Source organism: Mycteria americana, unplaced genomic scaffold (genome assembly GCF_035582795.1).
Source record: "Mycteria americana isolate JAX WOST 10 ecotype Jacksonville Zoo and Gardens unplaced genomic scaffold, USCA_MyAme_1.0 Scaffold_37, whole genome shotgun sequence".
NCBI classification, from domain to species: Eukaryota; Metazoa; Chordata; class Aves; order Ciconiiformes; family Ciconiidae; genus Mycteria; species Mycteria americana.
Genome location: NW_027445624.1, coordinates 1,938,038 through 1,946,595, shown reverse-complemented (window position 1 = coordinate 1,946,595; position 8,558 = coordinate 1,938,038).

Here is an 8,558-nt window from a genome sequence, read left to right as displayed (position 1 = left end):
AAGTGATAGGACAAGAGGAAATGGCCTCAAGTTGCGCCAGGGGAGGTTTAGACTGGATATTAGGAAATTTTTCTTCACCGAGAGGGTTATAAAGCATTGGAACAGGCTGCCCAGGGAAGTGGTTGAGTCGCCATCCCTGGAGGTATTTAAAGGACGTTTGGATGAGGTGCTTAGAGACATGGTGTAGTGGTGGTTTTTGGCAGTGTTAGGTTTATGGTTGGACTCGATGATCTTAAAGGTCTTTTCCAGCCTATATGATTCTGTGATTCTGTGATTCTGTGATTCTGTGATTCTGCGCAGGTGCTGGGGGAGGGGGTGGTCACAAGGGGTCTCTCGGGTGGTTGCAAGCCCCTTCCTCAGATCAACTCTGTGACCTCTGGCCATACATGGTAAGGTCCGGCGGAACCCAGAACCGTGCATCCTCCGACGAGCTCTCCACATCCCGCACATCCTGCTCCCCCTCTCCCCCACCCCGTGCTCGCCGACCTGCAGTCGCCATGCAAATAGCGCCTTGCCTCGCCACAATGTTTGAGACATTAACTCTTTCAGTCTCTCACAGGGCTTCCAATATTTCTTCTTGCAATGCCTCAAATAAGATTCTGTCTATTTCTTGTTCCGCCTCTCTTATACAGCATCACCTCCTGACTGCTTCCCGCAGCTCCTCCACCCGCTGCCTGAGGGACTCCACCAGAGCACACCTTGCGCAGGTGGAGCTTGCACCCTCCTCCACCCAGGAGCGTGGGGTACAGACTTTCCTGCCCTCCACCTGGACTGCAGCTTCCCTGAGAGGAAGCCCTGTCTGAGTGGCCACCTCCACTCATCCCAGGCTAGGCTGGCTAGGGAGATGGTGCCCAGCTGCTGCAGAGCACAGCCCTCACCTGGTTTCTGCCACCATGCTTCTGATGACCTCAAAGCACTGCCTAAGAAGCCTTTCTAATTCCCTGGAGACCTCAAGCTGCTGGGTAGGTTTGCACAGCTGACAGCTAGCTGGGGTGATCAGTGGGGCCGCAGCCTAAGCCTGCCTTTGAGCAGAGCAGGCAGCAGCCCCACCACTGGAAGAGTGCGCTGCCCTTCTCACGCGCCCTTCTATGCAAAGTGCTGTGCAAACTGCTGCTTGCAGCGCTCCTGCTCCCTGGCGCTCCCCGGGGGCTTCTTTTATGCGGCTTCCCGGAGGAGGAATCAGCAGTGCCCGTGCCACCTGAAGACTCACGGTGTCAGTTTTGCAAGCCCACCCTCTGATCCATTTTAGATGTGCACTTTAGGATGGGAAATCCTGCCTGGTGTTGATCATATCGCTTACTTCGACCTTGCCTACAGAAGATGCTTGGCAGGACTAATGGAGAGGCGGACTGCTATTTTGCAAAGATAGGTCTTCAGGCAGACTAAGACTTGTCTTATTGTCGTGGTTTAGCCCCAGCCGGCAGCTAAGCACCACGCAGCCACTCGCTCACTCCCCCTCGGTGGGATGGGGGAGAGAATCGGAAGAGCAAAAGTAAGAAAATTTGAGGGTTGAGATAAAAACAGTTTAATAGGTAAAGCAAAAGCCGTGCACGCAAGCAAAGCAAGGCAAGGAATTAATTCGCTACTTCCCATGGTCAGGCAGGTGTTCAGCCATCTCCAGGAAAGCAGGGCTCCATCACGCGTAATGGTTACTTGGGAAGACAAACGCCATCACTCCGAATTTCCCCCCCCCTTCCTTCTTCTTCCCCAGCTTTATATACTGAGCATGACGTCATGTGGTATGGAATAGCCCTTTGGCCACTTTGGGTCAACTGTCCTGGCTGTGTCCCCTCCCAGCTTCTTCTGCACCTGGCAGAGCACGGGAAGCTGAAAAGTCCTTGACTAGTACAGCAACAACTAAAACATCTCTGTATTATCAACACTGTTTTCAGCACAAATCCAAAACATAGCCCCATACCGGCCACTATAAAGAAAATGAACTCTATCTCAACTGAAACCAGGACACTTATGCAAAACACACAGACACCCCAATGCTTACAGTCTGGAGCTCCACCAGATGTGCTTCCCAGGGAATGGGATGGCAGAGGATAAGAAAGGGATGGCTTGGCAACCACCCTGGGATTTGGGAAACTAGGGAGTGCTCTCCTCTTCCCCACCACTGCTTCTCTCAGTGAGATGCTTAAGAAAACTCGACCAGCTAGGTGTAAATTCACAGTTGCGTCAAGTAACTCATGTCTACTTGCAGCCAATGGAGTCGTGCAGTTCAAATTTTGAGCTTTCATTGGAGCCCAAGGCATTTCCTCCACTCAAACTATCTGCACCCCCACCTGACCCTGACTACTGTGTGAAACAAGTGTCCCGGCCCTCCAGGCAGGATGGGGAAAAGCTTGAACTTCTCCCTCATCCTGCACTATGCATCACAGTGAAGAGTCTGGCTCTGTCTGCTACGAAGATGCAGGCATTCAAAAGCCATGGGCTGCTCTGAGGTGCCCCTGAAGCTTTCCCTTCCGCAGGCTGAACAAGCTCAGCTCCTTCAGCCCCTTCTCAGAAGGCAAGTGCCCCAGCCCTAGACCATCTTGGTGGCCCTGTGTTGAACTCACTCCAGTTTCCTCATCTCTCTCCCTTTTATTGAGGGCCACAAATCTGGATGCAGTACCTACCTGTAGTCTAACGAGTCCTGAGTAGAGGACGATCAACACATGCCCAGTCTCCTGGCTATGCTCCTCTTCATATAGCCCACCACACTGCTGGCCTTCCTCAGTGCTGACTTGTCTTTTGCCTCATGGCCCTCAGGAACTCCAGCACCTTTTCTGCAGAGCTACTCCCAAGCCAGGTAGCCCCCAGCCTGTACCATTGCAGGGGCTCAGTCCACCTCTGGTGCGGGACTCTGCATTTCTCCGTGCTGGTTGTCATGAGGCTCCTGTTGGCCCATGCCTTTGAGCCTACCTAGGTCCTTCTGGATGGCAGCCTTGCCCTGGTGTGTCAACCAGTCCCACCACCTGGGTATCAGGTGTGCAGACTTCACAAGAAAGACCTCCAGGTCATTAGAAAAATGTTAAACCAGACGGGTCCCAGGACACTCCAGGACTCCCCTTGTTGCCACCAGCCTCCAGCTGCAATATTTCCCATTAACTGACTTTCCGAGAGCAACTCTCTGACCACTTTTAACCAACGTACATATTCACCAATGCAGCCCATTATGTGCTACCTTGGAGACAAGGCTCTTGTGGGGGATGGTGTTAAAAGTCTTGCTCAAGGCAAGGCAAATGACATCTACTGCTCTTCCCTGGTGCAGAAATCCAGCCCTGTCATCAGAAAAGGCAGAAGTGTAGCTTGGCTGTGATCCACCCTACACAAAGCCATGCTGGCTGTTCTCAGTCACTGTCTTCTTCCTGGCCCAGAAATGTGACCCAGGAGGACATGCTCTGTGACACACTTTTTGTGCAACATTTGCTTTTCACCAATGATCAGATGGGTCCCTTCATCTCCACCACCATTCGAGGATGATACAGAATGGCCTCCCTGTGACATGGACCTGTTCTCTCAGCACTCTTGGGCGCAGCCCCTGCAGTACCATGGTCTCTTCATAGAATCGTAGAACGGTTGTAGTCGGAAGGGGCCTTTAAAGATCATGGAGTCCAACCCCCTGCCATTGCTCAGGGACATCTTTCACTAGATCACGCTGCTCAGAGCCCTGTCCACCCAGATGAAGGGGGGCTTTTTCGCTTCTCTCCCATCCCGCTGGGGAAGGGGGGAAGGGAGCAAGGGAACAAATGGGTGCGTGCTTAGTGGCTGGCCATGCTCAACCCACCAAACCCCTGAAATGTCACCAAGGGGCTTTGCGTGAGCAACTGACTCCCTCCCTCCATCTCCATTGGCTCTAGTGGGAGCTTAGTCAAGGAGCTCCCATGCAGACACCTCTTTTCTGCACGCCTGGCCTGAGGGAAAGGGAATCACAGCTCCTGTGGGTTTGTGGCATGAACTGGAGGGAGATGAATCACCTGAGAGCCTGGAAGCCTGTAACCAAAGTCTGACTTCTGCATTGACTCAGTTGCATCACTGCCTTCCATGGGGAAACAAACCCCTCCCTCTCACTGCCTAGTATTTGGGGAGGAATAGGGGTTTTCAGAGGGAGAACTTGTCACCTCTTTTAGTCAACCGTTCTCTGAAAGGACAAACCACACGGCTGGACTCTGCCGCTCTCTCCCCAGATTAGAGACATGATGTAGGTGTTTACTTCAGCCTCCTTCCAAGAAGGTTCCCCAGGAGGGACCCTGCTGCTTTGTCAGCACTGGAGACCAGGGAGCTCCTCAAGGAGTCTGTGGGGCAGAGGAAGTCACACCTTCAGCTGCCCTTGTGCTCCTGGGCTGGCACAAGCTCCTGGGACTGAGAGAGCTCATGGCAACGGATGCATGGCACCTGCAGAAAGACAGCCGAGTCCAGCAGCAGCTCCTCTGCAAAGAGCAGCAGGGCTCAGGGCACTGCCTGCAGGTGACGAGACAGGATGAGCAGCTCGGAGAGAAGTAAAAGGCAGCCTGGAGTGGGAGGACGGAGGAGGGCTCATAGCTGGGGAGATCTTCCCAGTCCTTGAGACAGTAAGTCTCTGGCTGCAGGGCAGCGCAGCTGCTGTTCCCAAAGAGGTCTTCCGAAGCTGCCACATCTGACGGGCATGGGATCTGTCAGGATGGCTCTCACAGCTTCTCAGGGGTGACTGAGAAGGGGGAACTCCCCACAGCCCTGCAGAAGGTCTGGGTGGAAGGAGCAACCCCTGGCAGGGCAGGGTCATTCTTCCATCCGGAGGGTGTTATGTGGGACAGGGATGCTCACAGCTCTAGCTAACCATTTCTAGATGGGGACTTTTCAAGGGGAAGGTAAAGTCACCAGGTACCTGAAAGCTCTTGCCTGACTTTGGGTTGCTTTGGGTTTTGGTTTTGGGTTTTCTGTGGTTTGGTTTTTTTTTTCAGTTTTCCCCCATTGTCAATAGTGAGATGGAAACAGTATTAGGGGTTTAGGTTTGGGGGTGAGACTCCTAAAATGTTACTCTGAAAGATCAAGAGGTGTGTGAGGAACCTCAGGAAGTCCCTTCAGCCTCCCCTGCCCCCCCAACCTATAGGCAGCACCAACATCTCCTTGGCAGTTGCCATCATTCTCATCAGGGCTTTTCTGAACTGCTCCTTAGCAGCTGCAAACACAGAGCTGCTCCTGAAAACCTCTCTCCCGGGAGGTTTGTGGAGGGCAGAACTGAGCACACAGAGGGTGGGATGGGGTCTGTGAGCATGGACAGGGAAAAGGCACAGGGGCAGAGAAACAGCTCTGCTCCTCTCTTGTGGGAGACGGGATCTGGACCATTCCCTTTCAGCCTGTCCGCTGCAGACACCTGCCTCTGAGCACGGCCCCCCTTGTCTGCTCTCCCACCCAACAGAGGGCTCTACCCTCCAGGCCATGGGGTCTAAGGCATGAGTCTCCTCCTCTGCAGTTAGGTCTCCAGCAGAAGAGAGGTGCATCTCTCCCGCAACGTGCTCTTTTCCTGCTGCATGACAAAGGGGCTGAGAGCAACTGGCTGGCAATGTCACCATCCGGACGTTGATACGGGGGAAGGCTTTCCTGAGAGCCCGCCTGTCTCTCGCTCTCTCCATGCCTCCTTTGGCAGGAGGAGCACGGCCACGATCCCTGTTTCTCCATCTCTCCCTGCTGCTCTGGTCCCTCTTTTCAAGATCGATGGGACAAAGGGCAGGGCGCTCAGCTGCGGTTCAGCTACTGGCCCTGAGAGTCCTTCCATGCAGGTGACTTCCTTTATGGCAGTGAGACGTCCAACCCCACTTCTAAAGTGTGGAGCTGTGGCAATGCAGCGTGTGGGGTTGGGGAATGAGCCCACTCTCTTTTAAAGAGACCCCCACCTTCAGGACACCTGACTGTCCCCCTGGCGTGTCCTGGCAGGCTGTGGGTAGTGCTGCAGAAGAGCACAGCTCTCCTGCAAGGTCCTTCTGGTAGCTGACAGTCCCTGGTTTGCTCATCTGAGCCAGGAGCCTCTTCACATCCTCCCTGCCACTCTCTCCCTATCAGGGCTGAGAACGAGACAGCTCTCTGGAGATCTGCCCTCTGAAACTGGACTCCTCTCTTCTTTGCACAGTCTAGATTCCTTTGCAGAGTGAGCTCTGAGTGCAATCGTCCTCTAGCTGAGAGAGGTGCCAGCACAGGGCAGTTGTGAGCAAGACCACTGAGCGCAGCCGCTCTCTTGAGGCTGCACTAGGTTACAGGGAGCTTTTTTGGTCTCGAGTGACTGCCCAGTGTTTACCCTGAGAGCTAAGGAAAAGCCGAGAATTTCTACCATTGCAATGACCACCAGACACAGGTATCTAAACGAGTCTGCTCTTCTAGAGTCTGTACTCACCTCCTCAACCCCATTCCCTGCAAAGCAGGCAGTGAAACTGCTGAATCTTCACCGCTTGAAAAAGGCATGCATTGGAGCTTACATTTCTATGCAGGCATTTCTTGCGCTCTGTTATCCAGCCAGTGCCTGGAGAAATAGTGGATGCGGTGTATTGATGTGTGGACAGGGATAAAGCCCTCGGCAATGGGCCAGGTCACCTCTGCCTCCTGCCTTTCCTTGCCTTGAGAGAGAGCTGATAGCGGTAGACTGAAATCTGTCAACGAAGGAAAAGTAGGAGGATATGAATACTGTCCTCTTGCCTCCAGGAAGCAGCTGGGCGTGCTCCTCATTTCACCTCTCATGGTGGTCAATAGAAATATACCTGCTGGGTGACAAGACTAAGCCCTCCGCAGTCAGCTCAGGGCGTCCTGCCCCTGGAACAACAACCAGAAGGCTTTTTGCCACCTCTGTGTTAACACTGCTGCAGAGCAGGACTACCTCCTTTGGACCCATGGGCAGAGGACTCTGATCCTCACAGCTCACGCAGCCAGCACAAACTGGAGGTCCAGCTAGACACCTGACAGAATGTCCCCCAGAGAGCTAGGAAGGCAGTGGGCAGAGTTTCTGGGTCGCATGCAATGGGTTTTGCTCAAGCAGGTCTGTTTGAACTTGTCTTTTCCTCCTTGGACAGTCACGCACTCTTGGAAGGAGCAAATGTCCAACAACAGCAGCTCCATCACCCAGTTCCTCCTCCTGGCGTTTGCAGACATGCGGGAGCTGCAGCTCTTGCACTTCTGGCTCTTCCTGGGCATCTACCTGGCTGCCCTCCTGGGCAACGGCCTCATCATCACCGCCGTAGCCTGTGACCACCATCTCCACACCCCCATGTACTTCTTCCTCCTCAACCTCTCCCTCCTCGACTTGGGCTCCATCTCCACCACTGTCCCCAAATCCATGGCCAATTCCCTCTGGGACACCAGGACCATTTCCTATGGAGGATGTGCTGCCCAGGTCTTTTGGTTTCTCTTCTTTGTTTCTTCAGAGTATTATCTTCTGACCATCATGGCCTATGACCGCTATGTAGCCATCTGCAAACCCCTGCACTATGTGACCGTCATGGACAGCCGAGCTTGCATCAAAATGGCAGCAGCTGCCTGGGGCAGTGGTTTCCTCAATGCGGTGCTGCACGTTGGAAACACATTTTCCATTCCATTCTGCCAAGGCAATGCTGTGGAGCAGTTCTTCTGTGAAATCCCCCAGCTCCTCAAGCTCTCCTGCTCGCACTCCTACGTCAGGAAAGCTGGGTTTACTGTGGTCAGTCTTTGCGTAGCTTGTGGGTGTTTTCTGTTCCTTCTCCTGTCCTATGTGCGGATATTCACGGTTGTGCTGAGGATCCCCTCTGAGCAGGGACGGCACAAGGCCTTTTCCACGTGCCTCCCTCACGTGGCCGTGGTCTCCCTGTTTGCCAGCTCTGCCATGTTTGCCTACCTGAAGTCCCACTCAAGCTCATCCCCAGCTCTGAATCTTGTGGTGGCCGTTCTGTATGCAGTGGTGCCTCCAGCAGTGAACCCCCTCATCTACAGCATGAGGACTCAGGAGCTCAAAGAGGCACTAAAGAGGCTGATCCGCTGTCTGCTGTTGCAGCAGGAATAAGCTGCCCTTCTCTTTCCACAGGCGATTCCAAGTTTGTCTCAGGCCAGGCTTGATTGTTTGGTTCTTTTCTTCTCTGCTTGAACATTGTCTTTAGAAACTACTTTTTGGAGTCACCGTGCTTCTCCAGAGGCAAGAACCTGAGCCTGAGGCTTGGGGAGGGAAGGAGCAAGGTTGACCATCGTCTCAGTCCTCAAGGCACTGCTTCTCCTGCCTGTCCCATCCTCCTTAGGAGGCACAGTGGATCAATATCAATTGCAGAATGCTGCTATCAGCTCTCCTCTAAAGTGAAAAGTAATAAAATGTAGCCATGAAAATAAAAAATCATGTTTTGTAAAGTGCTCTTTGAAGCCTTCCTCTTAAGCAAAACGTGCCTACAAGGCCCCTTGATGGAGAAACCTGCCAAACCCTCTCCAGGATCTCAAGAAGCTGGGGTGCCTCTCTAAAGTGCCTGTAGAGGAATGCACACAGGATGGGGAATCAACACGATGAGTTAGAGGTCTGTGGGCAGTTGCAGGGCTACGATCTTACTGGCATCATGGGGACATGGTGGGATGGCTCCCACGACTGGAGTGTT